Raw genomic sequence first — 24,240 nt, forward strand, 5'->3', positions numbered from 1 at the left:
TAGTGGGAGGGCTAGATTGTGTTGGGCCTTGGAGGCCTTATAAGTCTTTGGGTTTTTTTTTTAACCCAAAAGATGTAATTGTTATACAAAAACCTGTACATATTTAATGTCTATAATTCGATGGGTTTGGACACATGCAAATACCTCTGAAACCATCAGCACAATCAAGATGGTAGACTTATTCAACTCCAAAGTTTCCTTGTGCACTCTTACCCCCTCCCTTTTTTTCAATAGTAAGAGCAGTTAACATAAGGTTTGCCCTCTTAAAAATTTTAAGTAAATACTACAGTTCTGCTCACTTACAGGTATTATGTTTTACAGCAGATCTCTAGAACTTGCACCTTGTATAACTGAAACATTATAGCAAATTCATCAAGTCCTCCTTTCCTCTCCCCTCAGCCCCTGGAAACCACTGTTGTATTTTCTGCTTTTATTTGACTATTTTAGATATCTCATATAAATAGAATTGTGCAGTAATGTTATTGGCTTATTTCACTTAGGATAATGTCTTCCAGATTCATCATCCCATGTTGTTACAAATGGCAAAATCCCCTTTTTTAAGGCTGAATAATATTCCACTACATGTTTATACCACTTTCTCTTCATCTGTCTAAATCAATGGAGATTTGGGTTGTTTCCATATCTTGGTTGATGTGAATAATGCTGCAGTAAACATGGGATTCAGATATTAGTTGCTCAGTTGTATCTGACTCTTTTCGACCCCATGGACTGTAGCCTGGCCCAGCTCCTCTGTCCATGCAATTCTCCAGGCAAGAATACTGGAGTGGGTAGCCATTCCCTTCTCCAGGGGGTCTTCCCAACTTAGGGATCAAACTGGGGTCTCCCGCATTGCAGGCAGGTTCTTTATTGTCTGAGCCACCAGAGAAGCTGAGAAGATTCTCGAGAGTCCCTTGGACAGTAAGGAGATCAAACCAGTCAGTCGTAGAGGAAATCAACACTGAATACTCGTTGGAAGGACTGATGCTGAAGCTGAAGCTCCAATACTTTGATCACCTGATGCAAACAGCTGACTCATTGGAAATGACCTTAATGCTGGGAAAGAATGAGGGCAGAAGGAGAAGAGGGAAACAGAGGATGAGATAGTTGAATAGTATCACTGATTCAATGGACATGAACTTGGGCAAACTCCAGGAGATAGTGAGGGACAGGGAGTCCTGGCATGCTGCAGTCCATGAGGTCGCAGAGAGTCAGACATGACTTAGCAACTGAACAACAACAAAAAACATGGAATTGCAGATATCTCTTTGAGGTTCTTATTTCAGTTCTTTTGGGTACATACCCAGAAGTAGAATTTCTGGATCATATGGTAGCTCTGTCAAAGGACTTGAATAGACATTTTTCCAAAGACACATACGAAAGGTCCAAAAAGTATATGAAAAAAAATGCTCAGCAGCACTAGGAAATGCAAATCAATACCAGGAAATATATTCTCATTCATGTTAGGGTGGCTAGTATAAAGTTAAAAAGATATTAAGTGTTGCCAAATACTAGGAGCCCTTGTACACAAGGAGCCCTTGTTGGAGCAGCAATGGAAAGCAATATGAAGTTTCCTCAGAAAAATCTTTGAAGACTTTGGGTTTTACTCTGGATGAGACGGGAGAATTTTGGGCAGTGGAATTATATGATCTGACTTATATTTTTTAAAATAAACTTTAGTTTTTGATAACTTTAGATTTATAGAAAATTTCAAGCGATAGAACAGAGTTCCCATATATCCTTTACCCAGTTTCCCTATACAACCATGGTGCATTTGCCAAAACTAAATTAAAATTGATACAGTATTAGTAGCTAAATAGACTTTAATTGAATTTCACTAGTTTTTCAACTAATGTTCTTTTACTACTTCGGGATCCAATCCATGCTGCACTTAATAACTTTTAAGAATTGAGATATAATTCTTATATCATAAAATTCACCTTTTTAAGTTTTACAGTTCAGTGATTTTTAGTATTCACAAAATTGTTCAACCATCACTACTAATTCCAGAATATTTAAGTGGCTTGCACTTTAATATTTAACAGGATTGCTCTGAGGCAGGGTATGTCTGTTTCAAGAATAAATTATAAACCAACAACAGGCAGAAGTGGGAAGATTGGTTAGGAGTTGTAATAATCCAGGCTGGGAATGACTGTGGTTTGAAGTAGAGGGGTAGGAGTAGTGGTAGTAAAAGTGGTCAGTGATGGTAGTCAGAGTGTGTACAGTTTGAAAATATTGTTGACAGGGTCTCTTGTTAAATTGGATGTGGGAGAGAAGGAAGGAGAGGAGTCAGGGATGATCCCAAGTGTTTGGACTGAGCAGCTGGAAGGTTAATGATGCCTCTAACTCAGATCTGGAAGACTTCGGGGACATCAGGATTTGGGGAGACAATTGGGTACTGAGTTTTGGTTATGTTAAATTTGAGATGCCTGTTAGATAACCAAGTGGAGATATAGAATAGGCTGTTGGATAAATGAATCTGCTGGTCAGGCCAGAGGCCCTGCCTGGAGATATAAATTAGCAAGTCATTAGCATAGAGAAGGTATTTAAAACCAAGAAGCCAAACAAGATAAAAAGGAAAGGTGTGAAGATAGAAGAATAGGAACATTCTAAGGAGTAAAGACCAGAGATATTCCAACATGAAGATGTTGGGAAGATAAGAATCACAAAGGATACTGAAAAAGAACAACTGAAAAGGGAAAATGTGGGGTCTTTGAAGCCAAACAGAGAATTTTTTGAGGGAGAAGAGAGAAGCTGTGTCCAGTGCTGCTGCTCAGTCTGTATGAGGACTGAGGATTGACCACTGGATCTAGCAGCAGGAATTTTATTGGTAACCTTGACGCTAGCTGTTTTGGTGGAGTAGTGGCGATGAGAGCCTGCTAAGAGTGAGAGAAGAGAAACTAGAGAGACCAGGCGTACATAACACTTCTAAGGATTTCGGGTAGCTGAAGATGAAGGGGAATGTTAGTCGGAAAATGTTTCTGATTTTTGTTTTCTAAGATGAGAGAAGTGGCATCATGTTCGTGTGCCGGTGGAACAATTCAATAGAGATCAACAAATCAAGCAACCAACAAAGAAAGAAAACAAAACTGACATCGTGGGAGGCAGAGGAGAGCTTTTAGGACAGTGTCCTTGAGTTGATGAGAGAGAATGGGATGACACACACAGCGAGTCCTTGCTAGGAGCACAGACTGTGCGTCCATATTAACATGGCAGAGCGGGAAGGAATGGGCACAGGTGCAGCCAGGGGCTGGGTTCCCAGGTGGCGCTAGTGGTAGAGTACCCACCTGCCGATACAGGAGACATAAAGTGATGCAGATTCGATCAGGATCCTCCCTAAGTCAGAAAGATCCCCTGGAGGAGGGTATGACAATTCACTCCAGATTGCCTGGAGAATCTCATGGACAGAGGAGCCTGGCAGGCTACAGACATAGCATCGCAGAGTCAGACACGACTGAAGTGACTTCACACACACACACACAGCTAGGGGCTACATGTGCTGGTGGGAATTCTCTTGGATACTTTTTTGGTGGAGTAGGAAGCAAGGTCGTCAGCTGAGAGTTTCAAGAACAGAGATTCTTGGCAGAGATTCAAGAACAGAGGAGAAAGTCGTCTCAGAAGGTGGGAGAGGGAATAGACTAGGGAAATGTAATTTGATTGCTGATTACCATTAGGGCTCCACTTGAAATTAGTGATCATAAATTTAAATTCATGAATTCAGAGCATAGTTGTGTGTTTTCTCCGACCATGTTATTTACCCTGTGGATGCAGTCATAGAAGAGGCAGAGAGCTGGCTCTAATGAAAGTGTTGTTTTGCTGAATGGGTATGACGAAGGAATAGAGGACCAGCGGAGTCTGAGGTGTGTGTGAGAAGCCAGAGTCATAACAGGCCCTAGAATTCAAGCTGGACAGAGAAGGAGGTGATGATGTAAAGGCAGTGAAAAGATGGTAGAGGTTGAAGACTTGCAGCTGGGAATCTAGAAGGAATGAGCTAGAAAGATCATAGCTATCTGAGAATAGGAGGTTGAAATTCCTATTGTTACCAACAAGGTGCAGGGCATAATTGTGAGTGGCTGAGGTAGGGATGGAGATCAGCATGACGGGAGAAGAGGAACTTGAGGGAAGATGTGGGAAGGCTCACTTCTGTGGCTATGAAATCACCAAGAATTATGGAGAGAGTAACATGAAGCAAGAACTGCTCACTGGTCAGCAGAGGGATGAGTGGGTGGCATAATCTCATAATGTGAGACCCAAAGCTGGAGGGCATATTGTTTTTTGAAGGAGGGAAAGAGAATGATCTGCAGGCAGGGGTGGAAAGCAATAACATGTGTCCTACTTTCTGGCCCAGAGATTCAGAGGTGGAGAGAGAGGAGCAGCCATCAATTTGGGAGAAGCCATGCCCTCAAGGAGAATCAGCTTTCAATCACAGCAGGAAGGTGAGGAAAACATCCAGACCAGAGGTGGAGGAAAATGAAATTTTTCTGATGACCAACTGTGGGTTTCAGAAGGCCCAGGGAAAGCCTTCAAGGGGGAGAGGAGAAAATAGGGTTAGAAAAGATGATATACACAGCTGTATGGGAATCAAAGCCCAGTAATTAGGAATGGCCTGGAAGACTGGGGCTTCTTGCCATGACTGACATGAATAGAGGAATAAAGGCTACAGACAGTGGTTGTGTGGGGGCCACAGGGGAGGGATATGGGTCTTGCTTCCTCTTGATCCCTGGTTTTAGAGGCCCGGAGGCTGGAGGATTTTGCTTTCTTACTCAGAAGGCCTCCCTCTCCATTTCACACATCAATAGTTATTGTGGCAATAAACAGCAACCACCATTTATGTAAAATATCTTCACCTGCAAAATGGGGCTAATAATACCTCTGGCAGAGTTGATGTGAGCTGACAATGGCACTGCCTAACGGCCAGCACTGTGCTCAGTGCTTTCAGCAACTCATGTTGTTCTCACAGCAATCCTGTGACTAGCTAGGTATTGTTATTATCCCTATTTTATAGATAAGTAAACTGAGGTCCAGATTTCCCCGGTGGCTCAGCAGTAAAGAATCCACCTGCAATGAAAGAGACACAGGTTCGATTCCTGGGTTGGGAAGATCCCCTGAAGAAGGAAATGGCAACTCATTCCAGTATTCCTGCATGGGAAATACCATGGATAGAGGAGCCTGACAGGCTATAGTCCATGGGGTCTTTAAGAGTCGGACATGACTTAGTAACTAAACAAGAACAACAAAACTGAGGTCCAGAGAAGTTAGGTAGCTTGCTTAAGTTCACTAAAATAGTAAGTGGTAGAGTCCAGATTATTTTTTTTAAGATTTTTATTTTGATGTGGAGCATTTTTAAAGTCTTTATTGACTTTGCTACAATATTGTTTCTGTTTTATGTTTTGGTTTTTTGGCCCCAAAGCATGTGGGATCTTAGCTCCCCCATCAGGGATCGAACCCACACCTCCTGCATTGGAAAGCGAAGTCCCAACCACTGGAACCAGGAAGTCTCTAGACTCCAGATTTTAATCCAGGTTTTTCTGACTTTAGGGGCTTCCCGGGTGGTGATAATGGTGAAGAACCTGCCTGCCAGTGTAGGATACGTAAGAGATCAGGGTTCGATCCCTGGATCGGGACGATCCCCTGGAGGCAGGCATGGCAATCCACTCCAGTATTCTTTCCTGGAGATCCCACAGACAGAGGAGCCTGGCAGGCTACAGTGCATAGGGTTGCACAGAGTTGGACATGACTGAAGCGACTTAGCACGCATGTACACTGGGCTTCAAAACCCATGTATGATGCCCTGTACCCCACCCTCCTTGTTATATCATTACATATGTAACAACTTGGGTGCTCAGAAAGCACTCGATAGATGGTGAAAATATTGTTGAGTTATAATTTATTGAGCAACAACTATAGATTGTACAGGTACTTTACATGCCTTTAAAAGAAAATCATCACAATGATGGAGCACAGAACAGATGACAAAACTACCAGACTCAGAAGTTAAGAGACTTGAACAAATATCATCAAAGTTAGTAAATGGCACAATAGGGGTTCAGAACTTGTGCTCTTTTTACAGCCAACTGCCTTCACCACTCTTCCTGTTGCCCTGTGATACCCCAAGAACTCACAGGTGGTTGAGAGTCAGTGTCATAGCTGAAAATTGGAGCTGCGTCTCCAAGGAAACACTCTCAGAAAGGGATGGGTTATCTGTTTCAAACTATCCCCCGTTAGCTTTCCAGCTTCTCTCCCTTTCTACCAGCCCTGTCTCTCTCCACCCTCTACAGCTTCACAGGTGATTCTAATGGGCATCACTGATAAACAGGTATGTAATTAAGTGGTTCAGCACTTAATGCAGTGCCCGGTGAGGAGCACATTCTGGCAGTATGAGAGGATGGGTGGGGGCTTCGTTAGTTGTGGTAGAGGTAGAGTGAAAACATGGCCCCAGCAGTGTGACAAATAACGATGTCTCTGAACCTGTTTCCTCAGCTGTAAAATGGGGATAACATTAACGGCTACTTTAGTAGCGCAGCAAACCAGAGAAAAAAAGGAAAGGACTTAGCATGGTGCCTGTAACATATTAGGTGGTCAGTAAATTTGCCCACAGTCACTCAGAGAATGGTGGAGCAGGATAAGTTCATGAGTGCTCTATTGTGCTGTACTGTGTGACTAGTCTTGGTTGCTGCCATTTTTAAGATTGGAGCCATGGTGTGTACAGGGTGGAGTTCATCAGCAGAGAAATCAGATGTGAGCTGTGGACCTTTTACTCCCGTTTTCAATGGGGGCTGGAGAGAGCAGCAGTGCTCTGCCCCTGAAGATGCCTGGATGCCTTCAAATGCAGGACATTCTCCTCGCTTCCTGGGGTCTTGCCTGATGGGTTGCTAAGGGCAGGGGGAGGTGTCAGGGAGGCCACTCAACTAAGGATTTATCATTCCTTCCTTCTGCAGGCTCCCCCTTCCCCCACATCATGGCCCAACACCACTGCCCCACACCTTGGGTTGCCAGGTGACAGCTGGAAACTCTTATCCTCTCTCTACGCCTGTGCTTCTCACCTTCCTCTGTGAAGTCTGTCGACTCTGTGTTAATGACGCAGAGACTTTGAGCTCAGGCCCAGGGGGTGATGGGGAGGGAGATGATGGGGGGGTCAAGTCCAAGGGGGTGTCTATGCTCCCTCTCTTGAGCACCCCAACCACTGCCCCCAGCTTAAAACTGAGGGTCCCCCTTTATTCTCAGTTCTGGTCCTACTCATCCAGTTGTTCATAAAAACTATCAGTTCTACCCTCCAAATTTCTCTTGTATGCATCCCCTCCTCAGTTCTGTCCCCTAAATATTAACCAGGGCAATCTGAGCCTGCCTGTCCCTCTGCCCCTTTCCTGTCTCAGATTCTTGTTCTCTTCTCCTTGGACTGTATCTGGAGCTGAATGGATCTCCCTGCCCTCAGCCTTGCTTCCTTCACATGCTCTCTGATCACTGTCACTGCACGGCTTTAAACCAGGGAGGGCTGCCCATCCATACCCAGGAAACTGCTTTGCCTGGCATTCCAGGCCCTTCCTTACCTTCCCAGGTCCATCTTCAGTCACTCAGCCTTCAGTCAGTCCACACTGCACCCTTGTGTTCTCCAAACTGCCGATCCAAACATAGGATGTGCTTTAAAAAAAAACCCAAAGTTTATTTTTTAGGATAGTTTTAGATTTGCAGAAAATCTGCAAACAGTATTGCAGAGAGTTCCCATTTACCCCATCCCCAGTTTCTCCTTTTACCTTATTACACTAGTATGGTACATTTGTGCTAATTAACCAATATTGATATCTTATTATGAACTGACATCCACAATTTATTCATATTTCCTTAATTTTTTATCTAATATCCCCTTTCTGTTCCAGGATCCCATCCAGGATGCCATATTACACTTAATTGTCATGTCTACTTAGGCGCCTCTTGGCTGTGAGAGTTAGGATACAAGTTTTTGCTACTTCCTTCCCCTTCTCCAGAGAAGGCAATGGCACCCCACTCCAGTACTCTTGCCTGGAAAATCCCATGGATGGAGGAGCCTGGTAGGCTGCAGTCCATGGGGTCGCTAAGAGTCGGACACGACTGAGCGACTTCACTTTCACTTTTCACTTTCATGCATTGGAGAGGGAAATGGCAACCCACTCCAGTATTCTTGCCTGGAGAATCCCAGGGACGGGGGAGCCTGACCTCTCCTCCCCATTTCCCACCAGCAAACTTCCATTTGACTTAAAGACTCAGTTCAAGTCTAAGTTTCTCTGGGTCTCTTTTCCTGACCCACCTCTCCCTGAGCCTGGGTTTAGGGCTCCTCCTTTAGTTCTCATACTTACCAGCTACATTGCATGTATCTAGAACTTGTCTGTCTTCCTCTCAGGTTGCAAGCTCCCTGAGGGCAAGGGCCAAGTCTGATACAGATCCACAGTTCCATCACACAGCACAGGGCCTGGCAAGGAGTAGGCATTCAGTAGAAGTTGTCAAAATGAAATTGAGTTCTCAGGTTGTACTTTGTACCTCTCAAAGTCAAGGCCAGCATTCTCTGTGCAGCTCACATGCCCAACCCTTCCCTTGGCCCTAGATTAAGTTTTACCTCCCCGCAGGGAACTTCCTCTGGACAGTTCTGCCCATCAGTGGCTGGGAGGCCTGGGCTTTCTCTCGGGTTGGCCTGTCCGGAATGGACATGCTGCTTTCTTACTTGCTGTCCTCTCGTTGCCCTCTGGACACTAGTCTGGTCAGATCATCTGGTATATCTGATCTCATTTGATTCTGAGAGGTCTTGTCATCCTCATTATATACATGAGGACACTGAGGCCCAGAGAAGTAAAGCATCTGTGCTTTATCAGAGGTCACATAGCTGGATTACGTGAGACTCGAACCCCAGCTTTCATGACTCACCTCCAAGCCAGGGCTCTTCCCACTGGACCACACGATTTCTGCATATAAATATTGAGACCTAACCACAGCAACAGTTAAGTGCTGCCATGAGCCATTCCAGGACACCCCAGCCTTTTCTGCAGGGATGGTACTAATAGGACTCCAGGTTGAACCCACAGTGCCATAAACTGGCTGAAGCTTTCAGTTTTCTCTGCTGGGACCTGGGGAGGAAGAGATAAGGGAAATAAGAAGAGAAAGAGTGATTGGAGAAAATCAGAGGTGATTCTAAGGTTGGACTTTATGTCCAGGCTCCCATGAGATGCCATTTTGTGGGGAGAGAAAATGTTCTCTCTGGCTACTGTCCTCCCCCACTGCTGTGTTGCTGTGTTAACTGATTGAGCCCAAGGCTGGCCTGGAAATTCACCACCAGCAGAGGCATAATTAGACCTTTAATTTCCTTCCAGGGAAGTTTGCTCAGGCAGTTAGCATCCCTGCTTTCTTGGATTCCTCGCTCTTCACACTTTCCTACAGCTCCAGCTCTCCGGGAATCCAAGGCCTGTCCTGCATATGACACCAGGGCAAGAACCACAGATTATAAGAGCAAACTGTCAATTAAATGATTGTGACTAATGTTTATTCAGAACTTTACAGCTGCCCAAGCACTATCACAACATTCATCTCATTTTATCTTCCCAACACCACCAAAGAAAGGATATTCGCTTTGCAGCTAACTAGTTGGCTCTGAGTTAGATCTGGTTCAAGGTCAGGTGCCAGAAAGTGGCAGAACTGGAATTTGAACTCAGGTGTCCTTAACCCCCAAATCTAGACTCTTAACCACCGCCCCTCACAGAACCCACTCATTAATACTTACTGTGTTTAATTAAATGAAGTATAAATGCTGAAGGACACTAAAATTAATGGGATGATGAGAATGAGGATTTGAAGTGGCTTCTTGGAGGAGGTGGTTCACCCACACTCCTGAGATGGAAACTAAAATGGTGCCAAGGTATATAATTAAATATATATACTTACTCCCAAAGGGATTTTTAAAAACTATTTTTATTTATTTATTTGGCCTTGTTGGGTCTTAGTTGAGGCATGTGGGATCTCCAGTCTTCATTGAAGCATGCAGATATTTGGGATCTTTAGTTGTGGCAGGCGAACTTTTAGTTGCAGCAAATGGGATCTAGTTCCCTGACGAGAGACCAAACCCAGTCCCCCTACACTGGGAGCATGAATTCTTAGCTACTGGACCACCAGGGAAGCCCCTCCCAAAGGGATTTAAATGGCAGAGAAAGATCAGACAGAATGAAGAACTTAGTCTTTCATCTTTTCTATGCTGCTCCAAATTACTTTCCAGCAATTCAGTTAATCCTATAAAACAAAAAGCAAAGCAAAAAAAAAAAAAAAGGGAAGAAGAACTAGAAGAGTTTGTAGTCTGGTGGAGGAGACAGTCACCTTGGCAATTCATACGTGATTTCATTAGAGAGAGGGCGGAGAAGGGCTTAGGAAGGCTGTGAGGTCAGATTGTCTGATTCAGATTTTTATCTAGCTATATGACCTAAGGCAAGTATTTAACCTCAGGAACTTCATCTGTAAAATGGTTGTGATAATAGAACCTCTCTTAAAACGTTGTAAGAATTAGCATAGTACCTGGCATACTCTTATTCTCAACAAATGGCAATCAGTCATCACTTCTGCCAGTGGGTATTGGAGAAAATGAATTGGGAAGGAAGCATTTGAACTGAATTCTGATTGGTAAGTGGTGACAAGTTCAGCAGGGCAGGGGATCAGGCTGTTCCAGTCAGAAGGACCAGCGTGAGAAAAGCAAGGAGACTTTGAAGAACACAATGTTTGGGACCTGGGGAACAGCCTAGGGTGGTTAGAACCTGAAGAGAAAGAATGTAAGAGATGGCATGAGCTTAAGGCTGTGAAACTGTTAGATTAAAAAAATCAGGAATAAGTGTAACATTTTAGTATTCTGGAAGTCACTCTAGCACAGGGGTTAAACTCCTACCTCCAATATTCGTTAGTTTGGGCAAGTACTAACACATGTTGTGCCTCAGTTTCTGTCCTACCTGCCTCAAAGAGCTGATTGTGAGGGTTGATGAATAATGCAAGAAAAAAAAATGCTTGTCACACTGCCTAACACTTAGTAGGTATTCAATTCATGCTAGCAATTATTATTACTCTTGCTATTGTTATTACTACTACTCTTGTTATTTACAGAGCTAGAAGGGGCCCTAAAAATCATCTAAAGATGGAAAACCCAAGGCCCAGAGTGTGGGGGGTGGGGTGGGGAAGATGGTATTCATAAACCCACAAAGCAAGTTAGTGGTAGAATTGAATCATACCCAGGCCTCCTGACTCCCAGCCTGCACCATGTGGTTCCCTTATTGTCAGGCTGCCTCTGACAGGTCCCTCCTCCCTCTTTACATGATTGTCTCCCCTCCCTTGTAAATAAATTTCAAGGCATTTGCTTTGTGGAGCTGAGTGTTTATTCTATTTTTAGAACACTGTGGCACCTGTATGCAAATGATCCTCAGGGGACTTGTCTGCTATGGTGACTCGAGCCAACTCCCAAGAGAAAGTAGCTATGGGACCAAAGGGAAAGCCCAGCCCAGGGCAGGATGGAGATCCTGGACTGTCTTTCTAAGTTAAGTCCCAGAAGTGCTAGGGAGTTCACTCTAGCCTATTAGCTGCCCTCTATATATTAACTCCCTATGTCTCTGTTTAGAAATGAGTTCATAAGTGGGTCCCTGGGCCAGGCTTTAGCCCAAGGTTTTGTTTTTGGCTAAAAAGGTTTTAGAATGTCATGTCAGAATGTACCATGGAACCCAGGCTTGTGGACATTTACATTTGTTTAGCTTTTGTTGGCTCAGGTTCTGGGAAAATACTTCTTACTATCAGGAAAATGGAAGTAATTGAGGATTTGGAGAGAGAAAGCCTTTATCAAGACAACCTGATGGTTTTACCCTGCCGAGCTGGAGAGAAATGGGACTCATGAGATGATGAGGAGGAGACAGCAAGGCCTCAAATTCATCTCCTATAAAAGTCAGTGTCCCGGTGTCCCCTGGCCCTTGGCATGAGCAGCAGTTTCCCCATCCTCAAAAGCCTCACCATTTAGCACACACTTAATGAATGTCCCCTACACAACAGGTTGGGTGCGTACCTGTTAAGTCACTTCAGTTGTGTCTGACTCTTGCAACCCTATGGACTGTAGCCCACCAGACTCCTCTGTCCATGGGATTCTCCAGGCAAGAATACTGGAGTGGGTTGCCATGCCCTCCTGTAGGCAATCTTCCCAACCCAGGGATAGAACCTTATATCTTAGATGTAAGATGTGTCTCTTCCATCTCCTACATTGGCAAGTGGGTTCTTTACCACTAGCGCCACCTAGCAGCCCCCTGTGTTGGGTGGGTACCACTAAATCCCTCAGTGGTTCCCTGTTCTCTTCTGGACGGTGTCCAAGTACCTGGCATTCAAGACCTCCACGATCTAGTTCCAGCCTCACTTCCTATCTTAAGTACTGTGTTTCAAAAATTGAAAACGCTATCAATTGTAAGGTATATCCTTATTTCAGAGATGTTAAAATGTGAAACAAAAAAGGGCATCTTAGAATCCATATAATATTGTACTTTACACTTCAGTGAAAATGGAACTGCTTATACTTTCCCCAGATGCCATGCTGTTTTGGGCCTTACTATTTTTTTTCTTTTTAGCTGTTTATAATGGAAAATTTCAAACATACACTCAAGTAGGAAGACTAAGGAGTACTTGAGTACCATCATCCATCTACAACAATGATCAACTTATGATTTGTCTTCCTTATTTTTTCCCATGTTTCCTTCTCCCTGGACTATTCATAATAATAGCAACTGCCAGTGTTCATTATGAGTTTAGTTTTTCTTAATTATAAAAGTAATATACACTCATTAAAAAACACTTAGAGATTATATACAAACATAAAGAAGAAAATTTTACTGACACTGTGGTTGGTTTCTTTTCTATGAATTTTCAACATAATTGAGATCATGATGTATATTCAATTTTCTATCTTGTCTTTTTTAATGTAAAGCTATGACATGAATACAGCTAAAGTTGTTAGAAAATCTTTTAAAATATGTTAATGACTTCATAGCATTTTACAAGGAAAATGTACCATATCTATTCATTAATTTATTCACTAACAGTATTTGTTGCATTTACCATATTTTGGTCACTCTGAACAGCGGCAAAACAATGAGGTACAAGTTCTGGCCTCTCGAAGTTTAGTTGTTCTCCATTGTTTGAACATTTAACTACTTTCCAACTTGGGGCTGTTATGGATCACATTGCAGTGATCAGTGATCATCTTTGTATATAAAACTCTTCCTCAGTTTCAGATTATATCCTTTGCATAGACTTCACTAGTGAGATTCCCATTATACTCTACCTTTGCCAGCATCGAATATTATCTTAGTTTAAGTTTAGCTAATTTAATAGCGTAAAATGGTATCTCATTATTTCAAATGGCATTTCTCTGATTACTTATTGAACAATCATCTATACATTTATTAACCATTTGTTTTCTTCAAATTGTCTGACAAGGGTCCTATTTTTATCACCAGCCATTTCTTAATATAAAATCTAACAATCATTTCCTTTTGCTCGCTGTTACCTGGGGATATATTAAGTATAATCTTGTTTCAAGCTTCTCTTTTTTCTCCTGGCCCTCTCCCACATCACTTCTTCTCCCATTTCTTCCTGTCTTGAAGGGGAGTTGGGTGAGTCACTGAAAGGATACAGCAGGTGGCAAATTAAGCAGATTCCCTAGGGAGACTCCTCAGACTGCTCTGAATAGTGCTGATGTCAATTGGGAGGCAAAAAGACTGAAGAGGAAATGGATTGGCAACTCTGATGCTAAATTTGTCCATGCAAAAGCACTGGGGTGTCAGGGATGATTGTTCTTTCAGCAGGCATCTTTAAAACACCTGCTATGTGCCCAGATCTGTCCTGGGTACTGATGAGGGCTTAGTAACTGGAGAAGACACAAATGAAGTAGGTCTTACTTAATAGTCAACTATGTACATGTCTAAGGCATTCAGACTAAATGGAGACGTCTGGCAGACAGTTGGAAATTTGCATCTGAAACTTGGAAGTAAAGGGCCCAGCGGATAAAGAGCCAGTTTAGGAGACAGGAGCAGGAGGAGGTGCAGGGGAAGCGCTGGTAAAGTAAGGTTTCATAGAAACTGAGGTAAGGAGGGGTTTTGAGAAGAGGAACAAGTATGGGGCATGTCATCTTTGTTATTTGAGGCAACAGAGAGATAATATTACCCAGCTTTCTCTCATTTATTCGTTCCTTTGTTCATTTAGTATTTTTGGAATACCTGCCAGGTGCCATGCCTTGCTCTAGGTTGTTGCTGAGGCTATAGAAATGAAAGGCACGGCCCTGAGTCCACAGCCTAGATGAGATGTAGATGGGAGTTGAAACAAATCCCTGATGTAGAATCTATGATCCATTCATTCAAGAATAGTTATTGAAGGGACTGCCCTGATGGTTCAGCAGTTACGAATCCACCTGCCAGTGCAGAAGACACCATTCAATTGCTGGTCCAGGAAGATCCCACACGCAGTGGAGCAACTAAGCCCATGCGCCACAACTACCGAGGCCGCCTCGTACTAGAGCTCCTGCTCCACAGCAGGAGAAATCTCCACAACGAGAAGCCTGTGTACGGCAGCTAGAGAGTAGTTCCCACTCACTGCAACTAGAGAAAGCCAGCCCAGCACTGCCAAAAATAAATAAATAAATAAATATTGAAAACCTAAGCTGTGCCAGGTTCACTGAGGAACAATGAAAGGAACCACTCTATCTTTAGTTTATCTGTGTGAAGTAAAATGTAGTGCCTGTATCTTAGTGGAAATCATTCGTATCTGTGAGAGGCTTTGCGGGTTTTGTGTGAGATCAATGCCAAAAATAAGAATGCAGGGTATTCACCTCTCTGGAGCTGGACTTCTCACCTGTAAAATGAGGGAGACCCTATAGGTATCATATGTATCATCCTATAACTTCTCAAAGGATTTGCCACATGTGAGGTAGTTTCCCTGCTAGACTGAGAATTCTGAGGGCAGAAATCATGTGGGTCTTATTCACTGGCACAGTGTAGGCTCAGTAAATGTTTGTGGAATTGATTACTCTCACATATGTAATCAATTCCACAAGGGCTTTCTAACTTGAAGGTTCTGTGTTCTGCTATCACTAAAATAAGGCTCAGGTATATTCTGTGACGGTCCAAAAAAATGAATTTTGATATTGGATCCCCAAGAATTTCCCAGAATAGGTGCCCTTTGACCTGGACCTCAAAGGTTAGATAGGAGTTGCGTGGGCAGGGAAGTGCTTTCCAATACCCAATCCTGGGTTCCAGTGACCTCTTTTCCTGCCCGCTGTCCTCAAGGATCACTACCTGTGACTGAACTCCTTAGACTCCAATCTTCTTATCTGTAAATCAGTAGTGACAGCAATTCATGGTGTGCTGAAAGAATACTGGAGGTGGAGTCAGAATATTTGCATTTGAGTCCCAGCCTAGTCAAAAATATAAGTAGCTGTAACATCTTAGGAAAGTTACTTTACCTCTGAGTCCCAATTTCGCTACATGCAAAATAAAGCAATCAAGACTGCTGCTGCTGCTGCTGCTGCTAAGTCACTTCAGTCGTGTCCGACTCTGTGCGACCCCATAGACAGCAGCCCACCAGGCTCCCCCATCCCTGAGATTCTCCAGGCAAGAACACTGGAGTGGGTTGCCATTTCCTTCTCCAATGCAGGAAAGTGAAAAGTGAAAGTGAAGTCGCTCAGTCGTGTCCAACTCTTCGAGACCCCATGGACTGCAGCCTACCAGGCTCCTCCATCCATGGGATTTTCTAGGCAAGAGTACTGGAGTGGGGTGAGCTCAAAGACTGATTTTCCTTCTGACTCTCAAAAGTTTGTATCACAAGGTCATTGTTAGAATCCAATGAGATGATGCAACAAAAATGCTTATAAACTGTAGGGTGCTCCGAGTGTGGTCTATACTACTGAGGACAGAGGGTATAACACCAAGCCAGCTTTAAGGGGACACTCTTTCCTTTCCTCAATCCCTTGCTTCTCCTTGGCTCCACTGAATGTCCCTGAAAAGCTCTCTCCTGCTTTCCTCCCATTTCTATGGGACACGATGCCTCAGCTCCCAGGTGCTACAGAATACAAAGGGCTTGGAGTTTGGCAGCTGCAGGTCAAGGTGTAGGATGAGGGGAGAACCAGCTCAGCTCTTATTACCTGTCTTCCTGGTGCTCATCATCCCCCCACCCCCACCCCGGCAACCTTGCCTGGAGGGAATGAGCTAAAGAGGGGCAGGGAGAAGTTTGACTGGCAAGCATGTATATAATAGGGCAGGAATCCAAGCAAGGACAGAGGCCCCAGATATAACCTCTTCCTAGTTGTGTGACTTCTTAAGTCTGTCACTGCTCTGGGTCTTCCTCTTTTGTCTAATAACTTGGAAAGGAATCAGAAAGAAGAGGGGACCCTTTTCTCACAGGTGATTTTCCTACCAATCCTGAGTTTCTAAATGAGTTTTCTGTCCTTAGCACAGAATCAGCCTTTGAGTTTCATTCACCAGCATTCTTATTAAGTGCCTACTATGTGCTGGGTGCTATAATTGAGGACCTGGGATTTAATTTAGCTAAATAAATATTGGGTCTCAGAGGAGACAGATGAATAACCCAGTAACTCTAATAAGCGTGATACATGCAGTGATCTAATGCCAAACTAAAGAGGATGGAGAAAGAAGTTACTTTGTCAGGGGAGAGGAGGTCAAGGACAGTTCAGAGGATGTGACCTTGAATAAAGTTGTGAATCATAAAGGAGAAAGGGGATTTCAGGCAAAGATCAGCGTATCAGATTAAGGTCCAGGGGTGTGAAGGAGCAGTGTTTGGAAAACCACAAGTAGTTAGGCAAATCTGAAACTCACTGGTTCAGTGGAGGAATGGGAGGGAAGGAACTGGAAGGGAAGCCTGAATCAATCCTGAAGAGTCTGCTTTCTACTGAGATGCTTGTAGCCTATGAGGTGGCCAGTGGGAAGTAAAGGGAGGGATTTAGACCAAAAGAGATGAGATTTAGGAGACGAGATTTAGAAAAGACCCATCTGACATTCATTGTGCTCTATCAGAAATGTTGCAGTCACTCCCAAAGTTCACCCTTTCAGTCCTTTTCAAATATTTATTGGAAATCTCCCTGCCCCCTGTGCCAGTGCTATGCCAGGCACTGAAGACCAAAGAATAAGCAAAACCAGACACCTTGTTCTTATGGCCCTTGCAGTTTGGCAGGGGAGACAGTCTTTAATCAAATAATTACACAAATAAATGCAAAATTATAGTGCTACAAAGGAGAAGTACGTGGTGCCAGCAGAGGATGTAATTGTAGCATTCGACATTGCCAGGATGGTCAGGGCAGCTTCTCTGCTGAGTTGAGTCGAGCTCCAGAGGAAGAGTGTTGCCTCAGGGAAAGGTGCTAGAAGGCTCTGTGGGAATGGCCTCTCCTGCTTTAAAGTCCCCATTCAATACATGTTTCTCTTTACAGTAAACAGACACTATAGAGTTTAAGCAGGTATGTATAATATTCAACCTTATATCCTCAGGATCTAACCAACACTTACCACATAATCAGTGCCCAGTGAAGATTCGGAAAAAAAAGAAAGGAAAAGAATGAAAATCCTTTAGGCACTTTAGATATTTGGAGATGGCAGTACCCTTCCTCAGAGCTTCTTTCTTGCTTCAGCTGCTCTTCCCATGACACTGTTTCAGGTTCCTGTCACTGTTCTTTCTGGTCATTCCATTTGATTGTGGCTCCTGTGACAGGTGATTTGAAACAGCAGGGATGGGGTCCAGTGCCAAGAACATTTGTCTCTTGGAGCCAGAAGACCTGGTTTTATTTAAGCCTCTTTTCATCATTCATCTCTACAAGTCTCAGGTTTGTTTTTTTTTAAATATGGAATGGATATATTGGTTCTTCTCTCATAGGATTTCTCTGGGAACCATCTGAGATAATAAGAAAAAAATACTTTGTAAACTCTAAGAGCTAAACAAACATAGGACTTAAATATTTGGAGGGCTGCCACATGAGTGAAAAATTAGATTTATTCTTTGGGTCTCCAGAGAACAGAATTAAATCAATGGATAGAAATTACCACATGCAGCTTTCAGTTCAACAGAAGGAAGCAATGTTGTAATACTCAGAACTGTCCATCAGTGGAGTGGCTGCCTTTTGAGGTGGTAGGCATCTAACACTGGGAACACTTAATGCAAGTATGCTATAGAAGGAATTCGTTTTTTAAGTGAGTGGGTGGATTGAGTAACTTCTAAGATTTACTTTTAATTTTAGAATTCAACAGTCTGATAGTTAAGACACGTGGAGGAGCTGGGAGAGGGCATATGTGGCCAAGAGAGTACATGAAGAGACATATGGAGCAGAAATGAGTATTGCATGTGTGGGTGACAATATGGAAATTTCAGAAATGATGGATCTGTGTTGGGTCAATGATTCAGTGGAAGATAAAGAAGATAACTAATATTGGTTGAACACCTGTGTGCCAGACACATGACTCCATTTAAGCTTTGTGGGTGATTTCCAGCCCTTTTCTATGGTGGCAGAGCGACGTTGGCCTTAGGGAAACTTAGAAATGGTTGGAGGTTCTCCTGTCTGGAAGTGGGCTGGGTCCTATCCTGAGGAGCGGAGAAGAATTCAGAATATACAGTCTGGTTGGGCTATAAGCTGTGTAGACAATACACAAACTTTTGTCAAAACACAGAATTTGAATCCTGACTCTACTTCCTTGTAGTTTGTGACTCTAGCAAGTTACTTAAACTCTGTGACCCTCAGTTAATTCATATATAAAATGGGGACTCAAACTTGTCCTGCTTCAGGCTGATGTAATAGTTAAGAGGAATAACCTACAGCAAAGGCCTTCTGGGAAGAGCACAGGCTTTGGAATAAGACCTAGGTTTGAATCTCAGTCTGCCATGAACTGGTTATAAGATCTTAGGCAAGTTATTTAAATTTTCCTTATCTGTAAGTACAGATAACAGTATTTCAAGGCTGTTTTGAAAATTAAGTAAAATAGGAAAAGTGCTTAGCATAGTGCCTGGCACTTAGCAGGTTTTATTTGGTTAGTACAAATAATAAGATCCCATATATGAAGCAATTTTTGTTTTGAAGCACTTATTGAAGTGCCTGGCACATAGTAGGTGTTCAGTTGATGTTATCTCCCTTCTCCCTGGCCCCCGTGTCTGTCAGGCCAGTGGCTTGCGTATCGTTGTGTCCAGTCTCTGGCATCGTGCTCTGCCCATATGAAGAGCTCAATGAATGTCTGCTTCGTAGAAGTGAATCAATTGCTCTTGATGACACGATCTCCTTCTTCAAGTAGACAGTGAGTCATGCCTCTTTTTTTTCCCCTCCTTCCTGTCTCCTCTTTGGTTCTATTTCTGACTCTCATCAGTGGGAGGGGAATCAATGTTCATCAAAGTGATTTTTAAAAATAAAAGAGAGAGGGAATTTCAGGAGCGATTCTCTGGGCTACTTTCCATTGAGCACAGGATAGTGAGAGCTGGACGGTTGTTTCCAACCTTGCTTTTCTTTAGGTGAAAAACAACATCGACAGTAATAAGCACAGCTACTATAAGCTTTATTACACACCTACTATGTGCCTGGCACTCTCCCAAGCTCTATGAATACATTATCTCTAATCCTCACACAACCACTTCAGGACTGGTATTATTATTTTGCAGACAAATACTATTTGATTTCACTTATAGGAGATACCTAGAATAGTCAAATTCATAGAGTCAGAAGGTACATTGGTAGATGCCAGGGGTCAGGGGCGGGGGTTTGGGGAGGGGGAATGGGGAATTCATGTTTAATGGGGACAGAGTTTCAGTTTAGGAAGATGAAAAATTCAGGGGAAGGGTGATGGTGAGAGTTGGCCAACAATGTGAATGTACTTAGTGCCACTGAACTATAGAGTTAAATATGGTTAGAATAGTATGTTTTATATTATGTGACTTTTACCACAATAAAAAAAAATTAAAGAAAAGGACTAATATTATTGTCACCACTTTATTAATGAGGAAATTAAGCCTTAGAAAAGTTAAATAATAATACAAGGGACAAATACTCCTATACTTGAGTACCTAGTATGAGCTAGACATTTAAAAAAATCTTACTTAAACACCCTACAAAGTAGGTATTATTATTTTCATTCAAATTGTGAAGAAACTGAGCTTCAGAGAGATGAAAAAACAAAGCCATCCAAAATCACACAGTTAATGATAGGAAAAACTATGAGTCAGACCAAAGCCTGCTCAACTCTTAATTCATCCATTCCCTTTCTGTCTGTCCATTTTCTGCTCTTTGAGGGAAGCTTCATATTGAGGGGCCTCCCAAGTGGCTCAGTGGTAAAGAACCAATCTGCCAATGCAGGAGATGCGGGTTTGATCCCTGGGTTGGGAAGATCTCCTGGAGAAGGAAATGACAAGCCACACCAGTATTCTTGCCTGGAAAATCCCATGGACAGAGGAGCCTGGTAGGCTACAGACCATGGGGTCGCAAAAGAGTTAGACACACTAAGCAACTAAACAATGACAAATCATATTTAGACCCTGAATGGATGCTGCCCTGAGCAGGTCTGAATGAGAGCAGGGTGGCCCATGGCATGAGACTTGTTCAGTCCTGCTGAGCAGACCCTGGGAAGCTGGCCCTGCTCCTAGGGCTGACTGTGGAAGTACAAAAACAATGCCTAAGTGGCACTCATGCTGTATAAGGAACTGTTCCAAACATTTTGGATATAATAACTTTCTTAATCTTTGTGGTAACTTTGTGAAATAGGTATTGTTATAGATGTTATAGGTCTGTTGTTACAGACTACTTTATAGATGAAGAAACTAAGGCCCCAAAAGGAAAATTGCCCCAGGAGAGAATTATCCAAAAGCGTGACTACTAGGACGCAGGAATCACTGTGAATTATTTTAGAGGCTGCCTACCATTGTCACAAAGTTAGTAAGTGCTAGAATAGGGGTTTACACCCAGAAGTCTAACTCGAAAGACCACGCTCTTAACCTCAAAACTATATGGCCTTTTTGTTTAGCAAGTGGTGATTGAATCCCTAATGTGTGCATAGTCCAAGGCACTGAGAGTGTAGAGGTAAAACTAATTCCTTGTCCAAGCTTATTTATTATTCTATACCAGGATTTCCAATTAACTGGGCATCAGTTGAGTAGCAGGATTCTTTGTCAAAGAGATGGAGCACAGGTCCAGATTCCAGGTACAGATGGGAGACTGGAAACTGTCACAAAGAAGTGGTATAATGCAGGTGGAGTGAGGAGAAATGAGACCTGCTGGCAGTGCTCAAAAATCCTGCTTGGGCCTTTAGATCCCTAGTCTGGACAGGTGGCTTAGTTCTAAACCCTATAGAACAAGATTTGGGGCCTGAGCCTGTACACTGGTAGAAAGAGTCTCATCTGTCTCGTTGGCTCTGAGGAGTTCAGGAAGTAGAGGTAAGAGCTGCTGCAGTGGTTCATAGGTACCCACGCACAGAGCTTTTGTGTAGATATAACAGGAGTATCTCTCTAATATTAGTGCCTAAGATTCCTGTGTTAGATGTTTACTCACTCACCCTCACTCATGCACACTCACTCATCTATCTCTTCCTTCATTTTTTAATTCATTTATCTACTCACCCATTCTACACTACTCATTCATTACACCCATCTACTCATTCATTCTACACTACTAATCCATGCTGCTGCTAAGTCGCTTCAGTCATGTCCGACTCTGTGCGACCCCATAGACGGCAGCCCACCAGGCCCCGCCGTCCCTGGGATTCTCCAGGCAAGAACACTGGAGTGGGTTGCCATTTCCTCCTCCAGTACTAATCCATGAGCTGGATACAATTCTATTTGCCAGAACTCTTAGGGAGAAGTACTGTATGTGGTCAGAAGCAATACTCTGATAAGCTGCTTGAAGTAAAGAGTAAGACACCCCCAAACCATGCTCAACAAACAGGAGATGGTGACTCAAATGCTCTTCAAGGATGGTGGATGTGTTAAATGCAGACTTTGTTTTGCTGAGTAATGTGCAAGTCTGGGTCAGAGCTGAATTGCACAGGACATGAAGAAGCTGAGCCCTGCCAGAAAAATAACTGATTTGTTTGCCAGTCACCCCTTAAATACTTGTTGAATCTATTTCTACTGCATCCCCACTGCTACCACTCTAGTTCAAATACTTCTTAGGTCTCACCTGAGCGAGTCGGACACGACTGAGCAACTGAACTGAACTGAACAGAGCCATTGCAAAGATCTCACCAACCAGCCTGCCTGCTTCCCATGTCTACTTCCTCCAGTTTGTTCTCCACATCACAGTCAAAGCGATCTTTCTAAAGTTCAGATAAAATCATGTTAATATCGTACCTCAAAATCTTTGATCCTAAAAAGATCAAATTCAAATTCTGTAGCATTGCCTTCAAAGCTCTTTCTAGTTTCATTGCCTACTCATTTCCCACAATTCCTTAAGTTCTTCTGGAGTAGTCATGGGAAAAAACTCTTCCTTACGCAAAAATACCTTTCCTTCACTTCTCTGCTTGGAAAATTCTTATTTAGGAAAATCCCTGTTGTCTTCCTTCTATTACCAAGTAACCGCATCTTTAGGTAATGCTGCCGGACTTGTAGAGATCCCATCTGTGGGAGTGGTTGTGCCATCTACCACATTTCCCATTCTCCTCCTGGGCGTTTTATAGGATTGTGCTTTCTTGGGTGTGGGCGTGTGACTTGCTTTGGTCAGTGAACAAGAAAAATGGAAGAGCCAAAACATGACTCAGATACTTTCTTTCCTTCTCATAGCTGCTCTGTCAGTCGTTATCCTGGAATGAAGCAGACAAAGAGCAGAGCACCCAGCCAACTCTTAATGGATATGTAAAAATAGTGAAAGATAAAACCTTATTATTGAAGCTGCTGAGATTTTGAGATTGCTTATTATTGAGTAACCCAGTCTATCCTAACTGGTGCACTATCTCTGCTTTGACATCTTTCATAACTACCCTAAATCACCATATTTCTACTTTATCTGAATTGTGTGACACATTTTCTTTATACCACTTATTTGATAGTGATGACATTGCTAATTATGAGTTTGGTGGTATGTCTTAGCCACCTCTATACTTTTGCTGAGCTTTCCTGAGGGCAAGGGTGATACTTGTTCCATTTCTGTATCACACAAATTATGATTCATAGCCAAGGTGACATACTGAAATAGGTGTAGGAATCAGACAGACAGACTTGTTTTGAATCCCGATTCTTACATTTGATGGACAATCTCTGTGAACCTCAGTTTTCTCAACTGTAAAGTGGGAGTAATAATATGTACCTTACAGGGTTTTTCTAAAGTTTGTGGATAATAGATGCAACATATGTACTAATATGGCATGTTATAATTCTTTTGTTCCCATTATTTGTTTTTAATATCATTACGGGTAGTGTTCAGTAAATGCCTGTGGATAAACGTTTCATTGACTGAGGTATAATGATATGTGCATCAGACTTGGAATCAGAATCCCTAGATTTAAGACATAGCTTTTTTTTTTTTTAACCAGCTTTGTGTCCTTGGAAAGTCACTTACCCTCTCTGTAGTTTTGCCTTCTCAACTATAAAATGTAAATACTGATCCTTACCTCTGAGAGACTTTTTATAAAATTTAAATGAGGTAATATATGAAGAAATCTTTTATATGTGCTCCAGGATCACACATCTAAAACTATAATGATACAGAAAAGACTGATTGGTCCCTGACACGAGGACTCTGTGGACATTGTGAAGCACCCCAGCTTATTCCATTAACGCTTTATTGTGGGGTTTGGCTTAGCTTGTTTGTGTTTGTCTTTGCAACTAGACTGTGAGCTGCTTGAGATAAAGAATTGTCTTAGTCATATATTTTTTTTTAGTGAAAATGTTTGTTTCTCCTTGTATAAATAATACATGTTTAGCATTAGAGACAATAAAAATACCTGAAGAAAATGAAAATCCTGATAATTCTTATCTTTCTTACAGAGATAGTCACTATTAACCTTCTGATGTGTTTCTTTCCAGTTTTCTTCTCTGCAAATATCGTTATGAAACTGACATTACATTGCACATACAAGCATTGTTCCATCTTATATAAATAAACACATAACCATTCTAAAGTTGGATATATGTTAATGATAGTTTTACACTGTTTAAATAGAGTTGTAACCAAAATTTTTGTGCATAAATATTGTTAGTCTGATTTTCTATTTTTGTAAAAAAGTTTTTAGAAGGAAAAATTTCCAGGCCAAAGGGTAC

At 42.6% G+C, this 24,240-nt stretch overlaps 1 protein-coding gene across 1 annotated transcript in view; it reads left to right on the top strand.

Annotated features, from left to right (window-relative positions):
* The window catches only part of RAB3B (RAB3B, member RAS oncogene family), a 71,025-nt gene that overhangs the window by 22,110 nt on the left and 24,675 nt on the right, over positions 1-24,240 (top strand). The window lies entirely within an intron of this gene.

The sequence above is a fragment of the Bos javanicus genome, chromosome 3, assembly GCF_032452875.1.
Source record: "Bos javanicus breed banteng chromosome 3, ARS-OSU_banteng_1.0, whole genome shotgun sequence".
In the NCBI taxonomy this organism is placed as follows: Eukaryota; Metazoa; Chordata; class Mammalia; order Artiodactyla; family Bovidae; genus Bos; species Bos javanicus.